This window comes from Mixophyes fleayi, chromosome 8 (assembly GCF_038048845.1).
Source record: "Mixophyes fleayi isolate aMixFle1 chromosome 8, aMixFle1.hap1, whole genome shotgun sequence".
Classification (NCBI taxonomy): Eukaryota; Metazoa; Chordata; class Amphibia; order Anura; family Limnodynastidae; genus Mixophyes; species Mixophyes fleayi.
Genome location: NC_134409.1, coordinates 94,072,851 through 94,086,231, shown reverse-complemented (window position 1 = coordinate 94,086,231; position 13,381 = coordinate 94,072,851). Strand labels below are relative to the sequence as shown.

The 13,381-nt window shown below is 41.3% G+C and overlaps 1 protein-coding gene across 1 annotated transcript in view; it reads left to right on the top strand.

Annotated features, from left to right (window-relative positions):
- The first annotated feature begins 709 nt into the window (after positions 1-709).
- Positions 710-13,381, top strand: part of RASD2 (RASD family member 2) — a 21,240-nt gene continuing 8,568 nt past the window's right edge. Inside the window, exon 1 of the mRNA XM_075182891.1 lies at positions 710-874. The gene's annotated coding sequence lies outside the window, so the exon portion shown is untranslated. The remainder of the gene's footprint in view (positions 875-13,381) is intronic.

Below are 13,381 nucleotides of genomic sequence, written 5' to 3'. Positions count from 1 at the left end.
TGATGTTGGATTCTGTGATTCAGGCTTCTGTAATGCTAAAATGTCTACCTGACTAAAACGTTATATATAGATTTGTTTTGATAAACTCAGATCATATGCTACACCCCACCTGTGCATGTATTTATTGTCTCTCCGGCTGCTATGATATATCTTATCTGATCAATGACCACTGCAGAAATATCGCTACCAATTGCCAGGGTAATGTAGCTGTCCAAAAAAATATATATTTTAGGTCCAGGAGTAGTCCTCAAAAAGTAAAGTCGCACAGCCATAGTTACAGCCCTGCATATAAAACAATCACTGTTGTGCATATATATATGCATAAAACATGATCATCCTATGTAAATAAAAAGATATTGCCAACTCCCACTGGAAATGCATAGAAAACACTCCACAGAAGTGCCTACACTTAAAAGGGCTTCATCCCACACAAATAAAAATTATAGAGCTGTTTTGCTAGAATAAATAAATGCATGTAATTTTATTTGCAATTATTACATTCTATGATGCTATTTTCTATCTATAGCTTTGTATATTAAATTGTAATGGACGTATTATGTATTTTTAAAATATGAAACATATTGTAGACATATAATATTACTTTATTTTAAATACATCTGCTGCAATGTGTGAGTTGCTTTATCTATACTGAATCCATTGGGTGAAAGAAAAAATTTAGTGCCATCTAATGACAGAAAAATTAATTGCAGGCAATCATCCCGATCATCCTTTTCTGTGATCATCCGTTTAGTACATCCCCTCTACACGAGACCCATTCTTTGGAAATGAAAAAAAGGACGTAAGTGCTGTTTTGGAGCCCAGGAGGAGTTCGAATCAGCTTCCTTTCTCTCATAGAGATTTTACACTGACAAAGGTAAGAAGAAGAATACATGTACTAAGCAGATGATAGCTCTGTGAAATAGTACTGAATATATTTGCACTCTAACATACAGGCTAGCTCACACAACTAATCTGATGTGCATAACAATATATATATATATATATATATATATATATATATAGTAACTATTCATTTCTATATTGTATGATAATGATATTAAGGCTACTGTAATACCATCTGCAACCTATTATAGATTCTCATCCTAATGAGTGTAGCATAGATACAGATTCAAGCTGGACTTCACTCTGGCAAATGTAACACAAACTGCATATTAAATGTATTAATAAAGAATAAACAATATGAAAAACTATCCAGAAGGTGTATTAATATAAATATAAATATATGTAATGCATAGCACTAACTTATAACAATGATAACAGTAACACATAAAATATTAACAACAATAGCATATACATAGAAATTACAGCATAAATATTTAATAACTGTTTGATTATAGCATCATAACACAGAGTGCTACATAAAAGTAACAGCATACACGACAGTACAGTAATGTGGATACCAGTGAAATAATCTTGCATAAAATGCATATCTTTACAGTAACATGTGTGATAATATTGTAGCATGAGTTTCTGTAGCATGGTAGCTCATGTTACAGTATACATTTATATATTTCTCACTTATAATGCATTGCTTTAAATAGAAATTATTCAGTAAAAATGGATAAATGAATAGCAAGGAGGATATTTGTTTTGTCAAGGTCAAGAACTATGTTACATGTATGTTACTATGCAATGTTATATAAGTTGTCACAAACTACAGAAAACATGCAGTTGATATGCAAAAAATACACAATTCAGCAAAGATATGACGAGGCACAGCAATTCTCTTTGTGTTGCCTCTGTGTTTGTGACGGAAATAATAACAGTCACAGTTGGGTGTATACTTTAGTGTAATTTTCCAACACCTAATGCATGTTTATAGTATGGTGTCTAGTAGCTAAACAGAGAACATATGCATTTTTTTTAACAAACAATGCAGAGTTCAGAAAGTCAAATTTTATAGAAATACAACTTGTTCTCCACTTTTGGTAGTAGACACTTTTTTTTTAAATTCAGTCTGCCTTTTATCCTAGCATTGGTAATTGCACAAACTTTACATGATTGTTTTTTTCATTTTCACGTAAATAAGCATAGCTTAATCTTTTTTTACATACATTCCCAAGTATTTGTTCAAAGGGGAGTTTGTGAATCCACAGAGCAGCCTTAGCTTCATAAAAACTTTTAGACATTAGCAAACTCTTGTGCAAACTGAGTTTTGTGGTGTAACAATCAGTTTTGCAGAGTTGCAAAATTTCAGCAACTATTTTGTTTTGACATTCCATTTAATATTATTCCTCACAGTATTGGTAAATTCACATTTCGCAGAACTGAGCTGGGATGGCAACAGTCAATTTATTCTGCAGAGTGGTTATGACTGGGAATACTTAATGCAATATTCCACCTGCGTAATACACTAGATTTTCTTGACCAAATGTGAAGTAAAGTAAATAATGTGTGGAACAGTTTTGGAAATTTTGCTCATCTTTATTATCTATTCTGGCCACTATTTCTTCCCTGTTTGTTTGCATTGTTAAGGGTACAGTACAGATATGTTCTAATTTTCCCATTACAAGGGACTGACTGGGCTGAGGGGTAGGGGTGCATCTGCGCCCTGGGCCAGACCCATAGAGGACTATATTGGGCTGGGCCACTGGGCCACCTGCATTTTTTTTCCTTTAAAATGTTTCTAATAGTCTGCAGTGTCGAGTCTTGCCCCTCGGGCTGACATTTGCCTGTCCTCCCCTGCCCATACATGTGTTTGTTTTGTATTTGGAATGATATATTTCAGATATATGGGAGTCTTTGACATCTAACAAAACAGAGGATATGGCCAACGCTGTTGTTTCGTTTTACATTAATGTGGGGTTTTAAAAAGATCTTGGCTTTTCAGCTGTTGGTGAATATAAAGCTGTTTTTCTACACATGGATCTGTAAGTGATAGGAATGAGACTATATGTGATGAAGCTACTTCATATGCTTGACAATTATGTCTGCTGTGTATTTTCTATGTATGCAAAAGTAATTATTTAACATGTATATTGTGCATGTTAAATATTTACTTTATCCTTATCATGTGTCATAGTATGTGCATCACACTTGGAGCCTGATGCAGAGTTGGTTGCAAATGGGATGTAAAATGTGCACACAAAAATAGCGCATTTCTACACATATGCAGAGCCGTAAACTCAAGATGTTTCCGACTCCGCATCTGCAGCATATGCACTTAGTCATCATCATTAGCGAGTGTAAGATATACCTCCTAATAGGCATATATATATGTGTTGCTGCAGGTCTGCAGGTATTTCTGAGCAGCACTATTGGCAGGTATTGGCAGAACCTATGGGCCGAGGTCTTGAATAGGTGTTAGCAGAATCTGAGAAGGATGATAGGCCACATGGTAGGAAACTTAACCAGGTTGATGGTTTATTTGTAGTACAGTATATGCAGGATACAGTATATGCTAAACTTGCAGGCACACAGGTATTCAGCAATCTGTAGTCTTGTATACAGCAGGCACAATTTTGCAATACAGGTAAACTGTCTTAGAGAGGCTCTAGTACTACACATCCGTATAGTACTTTTATCTATCAGGTTTGAGCAGGACAGACACTTGGAAGACACTACAGTTACCATTTTACCCCCTTAGAACACCAGGAGCGGATATGCAGAGAGAAAACAGAGATGCTGCACATGCGCAGTAGCACTTTGCAGCCAGAATCCGGCGATGTCCTACTACCGGTCCCTAGACCACCTTATTCAACACCACCCTCCCCCCTTCGCCAAATACAAGAAAAAACTCACATACATTACCTTTATTTATAAACATTCATGTAGTTCTCTTGTAATTGAAAACATGGGGTTAACAAACCAAATAATGTCAGAAAAACAAAGCATCAATTGTCATAACATTTCAGTGCACATTTTTCATGACATGTAATTAACACTAGTGAAGCAAGTCCCTTAGTGAGCATATCAGATGTACTCAGCTCACTTGCAAAGTAGCTCACACTAACTGATTTTTTTACTCAACAAGTTCTTGTATGAAGTGGTATGTAATTACAATATGCTTAGACCTGGCGTGATCCTTGGTACTTCACTCCTTAATCCAAATGGCTTCTTCGGCTGTTTCAGTCAAAGCCATATACTCCACTTCGGTGCTGGAAAAAACAACTGTAGGCTGCTTCCTACTTTCCCAGTTTACCAGTGCATCTGCTAACAGAAACAGGTAGCCAGTATCTGAGTGACAATCACCCTTGTCTGCTCCAGGGGCGGACCTAGACTTTATGTTTAGGGGGGGCGATTTTGCATAATCACGCCCCTGCTTTACTCTGATTGGCTGGCCCGCGTTAAACCCCCTCCTTTTGCCTGCAATTGGCCCCGCCCCCTCCCGGTTTGAGCGCCAGCTGGGACCACTCTGATTGGCTGGCACACATTTAGCACTGCCCCTGCTTAGCCCCGCCCCTCCCGTTTTGCTCGGTGGCTGGGACCTAGCTTTTTGCTGCTAGGGGGGCGAATACCCCGATCGCACCCCCCCTGGATCCGCCCCTGGTCTGCTCCCCAACTGCATCACAGAAAATCTCCAGATCTGTAGACTTGGATTTAGAGAACTTTAATTTTAATGAATTTGTACTTTCTAGGCATCTCAGGATTCTCTTAACATCTCTCCAGAGCTGTTTTCCAGGATTTATCGCAAATTGATTCATGTGACTCACCACATGTGTGATGTTAATACGAATTCAAACACTTGCACAAATTAAACTTTCAATTATATTCTGATAAGGTACGCCTTATATTACCTCTATTTCAGATTCACTTGTTGGTGACATATCTTTTGTCAATTCTGTACTTTTATCAATACGAGTATTTACTGGTTTAGCATCTGTCATCCTGTACTTTTTTTAGACTCAATGTAACCTTGTTGGTCTACGGTGACAGTTCCAGCATTCAAATTTTCCGAAATCCTTATCTGAACTTAATTTAATCTGAACTTTTCTCCCAATATGCTTTTTACGCTGTCCATGTGATTTTTCTGGCCTGCTAGCAACAAGTCATCCACATATATGACAATGATGAGCAACTTTCCAGCTATCATTTTGTTGTATAGACATTGGTCAATCTCTAAACATACAAAGTCTATGTCAATCAACATAATGTCAAGTTTGCTGTACCAACATGATGTGTCTTTAAGAAACATACTTTTCCGTCCGGAAACATGTCTTCGTTATAATTAGAGATGCTCACTGACTCCCGTGTTTTGGTTTTGGTTTTGGATCTGGATTACCGTCGTGTTTTGGTTTTGCCAAACCGCAATTGCGTGTTTTGGTTTTGGGTAAAGATGAGCGGGCTCGGATTTTGCTAATCCGAGCCCACCCGAACAGTGCGGATCCGACGGGATCTGAGCACTGTTCGGGTACTTCCGGCCACCAAAGCAATCCAAAATGGGGCTATGACATCCAAGTCTCGCGTCGGATCTCGCGAGACTCGGATGTCATAAATTCCCCGCTGGCGGCCGCCATCTTCATTCTCCCTGCGATCACTGAAGAGGGAGGTTGTTTGGGAGCCCCTGTCCTGGTTAGTTTTGTTCAGTAGTTATTTGGGAGATCCTGTGCTCTGTCCTGCTGATCAGTTTAGTCAAGTGGTGCTTTGTCCAGTGCTCTGTCCTGCTCAGTCCAGTAGTACTTTGTCCAGTGCTCTGTCCTGCTGAGTCCAGTGGTGCTGTGTCCTGTGCTCTGTCCTGCTGAGTCCAGTGGTGCTTTTGTCCTGTGCTTTGTTCTGCTAAGTCCATAGTAATTTTATAATTATTAAAAAATCATAAAAATGTAAAAAAAAAAATATACAAAAATAATTGTAAAAAAATATTAAAAAATAATTTAAAAAGTATAAAAAAAATTCTAGTGCAATATATTCTTGCAGTCCAGAAATATTAGTACTGCAATACCTACCTTCACTGTTCTTGCAGTCCAGAAATATTAGTACTGCTATATTTACCTACGTTCACTGTTCTTGCAGTCCTGAAATTACTTTATTGTGAGGCGTGAGGTGTTCAGAATAGACTGCAAAATTAAAATACGTTCACTGTTCTTGCAGTCCAGAAACATTAGTACTGCAATATTAACCTACGTTCACTGTTCTTGCAGTCCAGAAATATTAGTACTGCAAAATTAAAATACGTTCACTGTTCTTGCAGTCCAGAAATATTAGTACTGCTATATTTACCTACGTTCACTGTTCTTGCAGTCCAGAAATATTAGTACTGCTATATTTACCTACTTTCACTGTTCTTGCAGTCCATAAATATTAGTACTGCTATATTTACCTACGTTCACTGTTCTTGCAGTCCAGAAATATTAGTACTGCTATATTTACCTACGTTCACTGTTCTTGCAGTCCAGAAATATTAGTACTGCTATATTTACCTACGTTCACTGTTCTTGCAGTCCAGAAATATTAGTACTGCAAAATTAAAATATGTTTACTGTTCTTGCAGTCCAGAAATATTAGTATCAGATATTAAACTATGTTCACTCACTGTTCCTGCAGTGCAGAAATATTAGTATCAGATATTAAACTACGTTCACTGTTCCTGCTACATCAAAAAAGCATGAACCTGCCCTGCCATCAACTAAAACAAGAGGTAGTGACGTGCTTGAACTCCACCCTCTATATGCTGCAGAGGATGGAGGAGCAGCAAAAGGCCATTCAACAACATCAGGGTGGGTGGGAGGGCTCAAGGACAATTCCATCTTGCACCTCTAGCAAACTCTTGCAAACTGCCATCCTGTCTGCCACTGCACTGCCACTCCTAGTTGGGCCACGTGTTTGTGCCGCCCACTTGTGTCGCTTAGCTTAGACATCCAGCTACCTCGGTGCAACCTTTTGGACTAAAAACTATATTGTGAGGTGTGAGGTGTTCAGAATAGACTGGAAATTAGTGGAAATGAATGTTATTGAGGTTAATAATAGTGTAGGAGTGAAAAAAAAAAACCAAAATATGGATTTTAGCACTTTTTATGCTTTTTTTAAAAAAAAATCAGAACCCAAAACCCAAAATCAGAACCAAAACCTTTCGTGGGGTGTTTTGGCCAAACAAATCAGAAGCCAAAACCTCAAGCTAATCAGAACCCAAAACACCAAAAGTGGCCGGTGCACACCCTTAGTTTTTGGTTTGGTTTTGTAGTTTGTCTAGCTTCTGAAATTGTATAAATTCTACAACTTTTTTTTCGTGTCTGTTTGCCGTTTACAATGCTCTCATCACATATTAGAAACAGGGATGACCGCAATCTGAACACCCCCGAACAGTGCGGATGCGAGCCCGATCCGAGCACTGTTCGGGTATTCCCGCTGATGGCGAAAATGAAAACGAGGCTTTAAGTCATAATCCCGCCGTCGGATCTCGCGAGATCCGGATTCTTTATATTCCCTGCTTGCCGCCGCCATCTTCACTCGGGCATTGATCAGGGAAGAGGGAGGGTGTGTTAGGTGTCTAGGTGTCCACTGTCCTGCTCTTTCTCGTGGTGCTGTCCTGTGCTGTGTCCTGCTGAGTCCAGTGGTGCTGTGTCCTTTGCTCTGTCCTGCTGAGTTCAGTGGTGCTGTGTCCTGTGCTCTGTCCTGCTCAGTCCAGTGGTGCTGTGTCCTGTGCTCTGTCCTGCTGAGTCCAGTGGTGCTGTGTCCTGTGCTTTGTCCTGCTGAGTCCAGTGGTGCTGTGTCCTGTGTTCTGTCCTGCTGAGTCCAGTGGTGCTATGTCCTGTGCTCTGTCCTGCTGAGTCCTGTGGTGCTGTGTCCTGTGCTCTGTCCTGCTAAGTCCATTGGTACTGCAATATAACTACGTTCACTGTTCCTGCAGTATATAAGTCCATTGGTACTGCAATATAACTACGTTCACTGTTCCTGCAGTATATAAGTCCATTGGTACTGCAATATAACTACATTCACTGTTCCTGCAGTATATAAGTCCATTGGTACTGCTGTATAACTCCAGTCCAGTGATACTGTCCTGTGCCTCATATAATTTTTAAAGGCTTTGACGAGTGTGTGTGGTTTAGGGGTACGCTCTCTTGTGCTGCATATAATGGAGAACCAACATTTGGAGGATAAAGTAGGGAAAGATCAAGAACCACTTCCTACTAATGCTGAAGCTGCTGCCACTAGTCATGACATAGACGATGAAATGCCATCAACGTCGTCTGCCAAGGCCGATGCCCAATTTCATAGTAGAGGGCATGTAAAATCCAAAAAGCCAAAGGTCACTAAAATGATCCAAAAAAAGAAATTGAAATCATCTGAGGAGAAACATAAACTTGCCAATATGCCATTTACGACATGGAGTGGCAAGGAACGGCTTAGGCCCCGGCCTGTGTTCATGACTAGTGGTCCAGCTTCACCCAAGGATCTAAGCCCCCCCCCTCTAAAAAATTTAATAGATTTAAGCTGTCATCAAAAACACAGCAAACAACTCTGCCTTCTAAAGAGATGTCATCACAAATCCCCAAGGCGAGTCCAAGGGTGTTGGTGGTTGCGAAGCCTGACCTTCCCATCACTGTACGGGAAGAGGTGGCTCCTCCCACCATTTGCAGCACGCCCTCTGCATATGCTGGAGGGATCACCCACAGTGCAGTTACAGATTTGGATAATGAAGGTGTCAATGTTGTACACTGGGAGGAGGATATTGATGTAGCTGGCACTGAGGAGGAACTTGACGAGGAGGATGCTGATGTGGTTATCTTAAATGAGGCACCAGGGGGGGAAACAGTTGTTGTCCATAGGTTGAAAAAGCCCATCGTCATGCCTGGGCAGAAGACCAAAAAATCCACTTCTTCGGTCTGGAATTATTTTTATCCCAATCCGGACAACAATTGTATTGCCATATGTAGTTTATGTAAAGCTGCAATAAGCAGGGGTAAGGATCTTGGCCACCTAGGGACATCCTCCCTTCTACGTCACCTGAAGACCCTTCATAATTCAGTGTTTAGTTCAGGAACTGTGGCTAGGACCGTCAGCAGTCCAGGGACACCTAAATCCCTTGGTCCTGTTGTATCCACACCAGCACACCCTCCTTGTCAATTTCCTCCACTATCTCGATCAGAGATAGTCCTGCAGGCCATGTCACCGGCATGACTGAGTCCTCTTCAATCCGGGATTCTTCCGGAAAATCCTGCAGCGGTACGCCTACTACTGCCGCTGCTGCTGTTGCTGCTGGGAGTCGGTCATCTTCCCAGAGGGGAAGTCGTAAGACTGCTACGTCTTTCACTAAACAATTTACCGTACAACAGTCGTGCCATGAGCACGAAGTACGACAGCAGTCATCCTATAGCAAAGCGGATAACTGCATCCTTGACAGCTATGTTGGTGGTAGACGTGCGTCCGGTGTCCGCCATCATTAAAGTGGGATTTAGACGGTTGATGGAGGTATTGTGTCGCCGGTACCAAATCCCGTCTAGATTCCACTTCACTAGGCAGGCGATACCCGGGATGTACAGAGAAGTATAAAAAAGTGTCCTCAGTGCTCTAAAAAATGCGGTTGTACCTACTGTCCACTTAACCACGGACATGTGGACAAGTGGTTCAGGGCAAACTAAGGACTATATGACTGTGACAGCCCACTGGGTAGATGCATCGCCTTCTTCAGCAAGAGCAGCAGCTGCATCAGTAGCAGCATCTCCGAAATGCCTGCTCGTTCCAAGGCAGGCAACGTTGTGTATCACTGGTTTCAGTAAGAGGCACAACGCTGACAGCCTCTTAGAGAAACTAAGGGGAAATCATTTTGCAGTGGCTTACCCCACTTACATTCTCCTGGGGATTTGTGGTGTTGGACAACGCCAGTAACATTGTGCGGGCATTACATATGGGCAATTTCCAGCATGTGCCATGTTTTGCCCACACAATAAATTTGGTGGTGCAGCATTACCTGAAAAGTGACAGGGGTGTGCAGGATATGCTTGCGGTGGCCCGCAAAATTGCTGGACACTTTCGGCATTCTGCCACTGCCTACCGCAGACTCGAGCAACATCAGAAAAGCCTGAACCTGCCCTGCCATCACCTCAAACAAGAGGTTGTGACGTGCTGGAACTCCACCCTCTATATGCTGCAGAGGATGGTGGGCAGCAAAAGGCCATTCAAGCCTACACAGCCATCTACGACATAGGCAAAGGAGTGGGGATGCGCCTGAGTCAAGCGCAGTGGAGACTGATTTCCGTGTTGTGCAAGGTTCTCCAGCCGTTTGAACTTGCCACACGAGAAGTCAGTTCCGACACTGCCAGCTTGAGTCAGGTGATTCCCCTGATCAGGCTTTTGCAGAAGCAGCTGGAGAAAGTGAGGGAGGAGCTGGTAAAGCATTGCGATTCCACAAAGCATGTAGCTCTTGTGGATGAAGCCCTTCGTACGCTTTGCCAGGATCCGAGGGTGGTCAGTCTTTTAAAGTCAGAGGAATACATTCTGGCCACCGTTAAAGCGTATGTTGTGTCTCTGTTTCCGGTGGACACAAGTCTACAGCGGTGCAAAGACCTGCTGGTCAGGAGATTGTCCTCTGAAGAGGACCGTGACATGCCAACAGCTCCTCCTTCATTTTCTTCCACACCTGTGGCTGCGAGGAAACAGCTGAGATTTTATAAACGACCCGCTGGCGGGGATGCAGATAACATCTGGTCCGGACTGAAGAACCTACCAACCATTGCTGACGTGTCTACTGTCGCTGCATTGGATGCTGTCACCATTGAAAAAATGGTGGAGGATTACTTTGCTGACACCATCCAAGTAGACATGTCAGACAATCCTTACTTTTACTGGCAGGAAAAAAAGGCAGTTTGGAAGCCCCTGTACAAACTGGCTCCATTTTACCTGAGTTATCCCCCCTCCAGTGTGTACTCCGAAAGAGTTTTTAGTGCAGCGGGGAACCTGGTCAGTGAGCGGCGAAGGAGGTTGCTTCCGCAAAATGTTGAAATGATGTTCATAAAAATGAATTATCAATTCTTCAATCAAGACCAGCAATGGCCTCCAGAGACTACAGAGGGACCTGTGATTGTGGAGTCCAGCGGGGACTAATTGATAATGTGTGAGGATGAGGAAGTACACACTGAAGGGGGCGAGGAATCAGAGGATGAGGATGAGGGCGACATCTTGCCTCAGTAGAGCCAGTTTACTTTGTACAGGGAGAGATGAATTGCTTTTTTTGTGTGGGGGCCCAAACAAACCAATCATTTCAGCCACAGTTTTGTAGACCCTGTCGCTGAAATGATTGGTTTGTTAAAGACGCATGTCCTATTTCACCAACATATGGGTGGGAGGGCCGCAATCCAATGTTTGTAATGTCTTTGAAATCGATCTATGATTTGCATGGCTACTACACGGAAAATGTACTAATATTGAAGTCAAAGGGGGGAATTCAATTGGGGATCTCAGAGCTGCGAGCAATTGGGAACCTCAGAGTTGTAAGCAATTGGGGATCTTAGAGCTGCAAGCAAAATAAAGTGTTGAAATTACCATACTACACTAATAGTGCGCGGGCCGCATTATTTTCACGAGTAACGTAGCCAACTGAGTATGATTAGCCCAAAAGTACACCTTAGTAGCGACAGTGGGTATGAAGCCTAAGCAACCTGTACATTTTAATAGGCAATATATGCATGATTGAAAACAACATAAACATGTTAATATTAGGAGTTAGTTGTACACAATGATGTAGGTTGTTTTGTAAAATTACTGTAATATTTAATTGTTATGACATTTAAATAACTAACATATGCATTAGTGCTTCTGTGGGCAGCACGGTGGCTTAGTGGTTTGCACTTCTGCCTCACAGCGCTGGGGTCATGAGTTCAATTCTCGACCATGGCCTTATCTGTGTGGAGTATGTTCTCACTGTGTTTGCGTGGGTATCCTCTGGGTGCTCCGGTTTGCTCTCACACTCCAAAAACATACTAGTAGGTTAATTGGCTGCTATCAAAATTGACCCTACTCTGTCTCTTTCTGTCTGTTTGTATGTTAGGGAATTTTGACTGTAAGCTCCAATGGGGCAGGGACTGAAGGAGTTTTCTGTGCAGAGCTGCGTAATCAGTGGTGCTATATAAATAAATGGTGATGATGATCCAAACTTTTCATCCAATCCTTTATCTTTTACCATATCAGAGCCAGTGGCGGATCCAGGGGGGGTCAATCGCCCCCCCCCTAGCAGGGGCTTGCTGCTGACGGCTGCACACTGTGCAGGTCCGTTCAGCATTGACAGTGTGCTGCCCGGCTGCTCTGATTGTGTTTTAAACACAATCAGAGCAGCGGGGCAGCACACTGTCACTGCGAGCGGACCTTCACATACTGTGCAGCCGCCGGCAGCATTAGAAATTAGAAAGCCTAAATCGCCCCCCCTAAAATCGCCCCGGGTAGAGCAGTTTCCTAGATCCGCCGCTGATCAGAGCAGTAATCACCCCAAGACCATATGCTTGTCCCCATCAACCAGCCCAGTTGCAGACAATACGTTCTAGCATTATGTAGGAGTTTATACTGCAAAATTAGTCAGAAATATTTAACAAAATATATTTTTCAGTTTTGTTACAAAAGGCTTAAAATGACAATCAATTATTTTTTGGAATCATCATTACTTTGTACATATGCTTAGGTAAGCTTACACCATGAAATTAAACACATAAACAGCTTTATATTTCTATGAGTTTCACATGCTCTAGCTCTGTTCATCAACACATACAGCCAGGCCGTATTTGAAAGGTTTTTACATTACAAGCAATTTATTTTGAGCAATTTATACTAAAAAAAGGAATGGTAACAGAAAATATTGATTGTTTATTGCCCCAAAGTATAGAAAATGTGCAAATGACATTCAATCACACAAACAGGAACGCATATATTACTTAGAAAAGAAAAAGTAGAGAGAAAGTACATAAATTACATAGGAATATAAATAAATGGACCACAAAAAAAAGAAAGCATAGAGTTGATAAGAGACTACCAACAATAAAATACATCTGCAGATATTTCTGGAGAACTAACCGTTCTAAACACAGAAAGAGAAAAAAAGAATTGTGAGAGCACAGAATAGCTAGATGAAGAATACATCAAAGAACATTAAATTACAGAACACAAAGGAGGCAATAATTGCTACATATTTATATAAATATATATAGATATATATCATCATCATTATCATCTCAATTTATTTATATAGCGCCACTGATACCGCAGCTGTGTGTATATAGATATATATATATATATATATATATATATATATATATATATATATATATATATATATCTATATATATGCACACACATATATTTACACAGTGATCAAAGTGAAGATTTAGAGATATGGAAAATGTAAATGAATGGAATTTCATTTGTTTTGCAGTCAAAGCAATAGGGAAAATGGTAATATGACATACCACCATATAGTACTTTGTCCGCTATGATTTTAGAT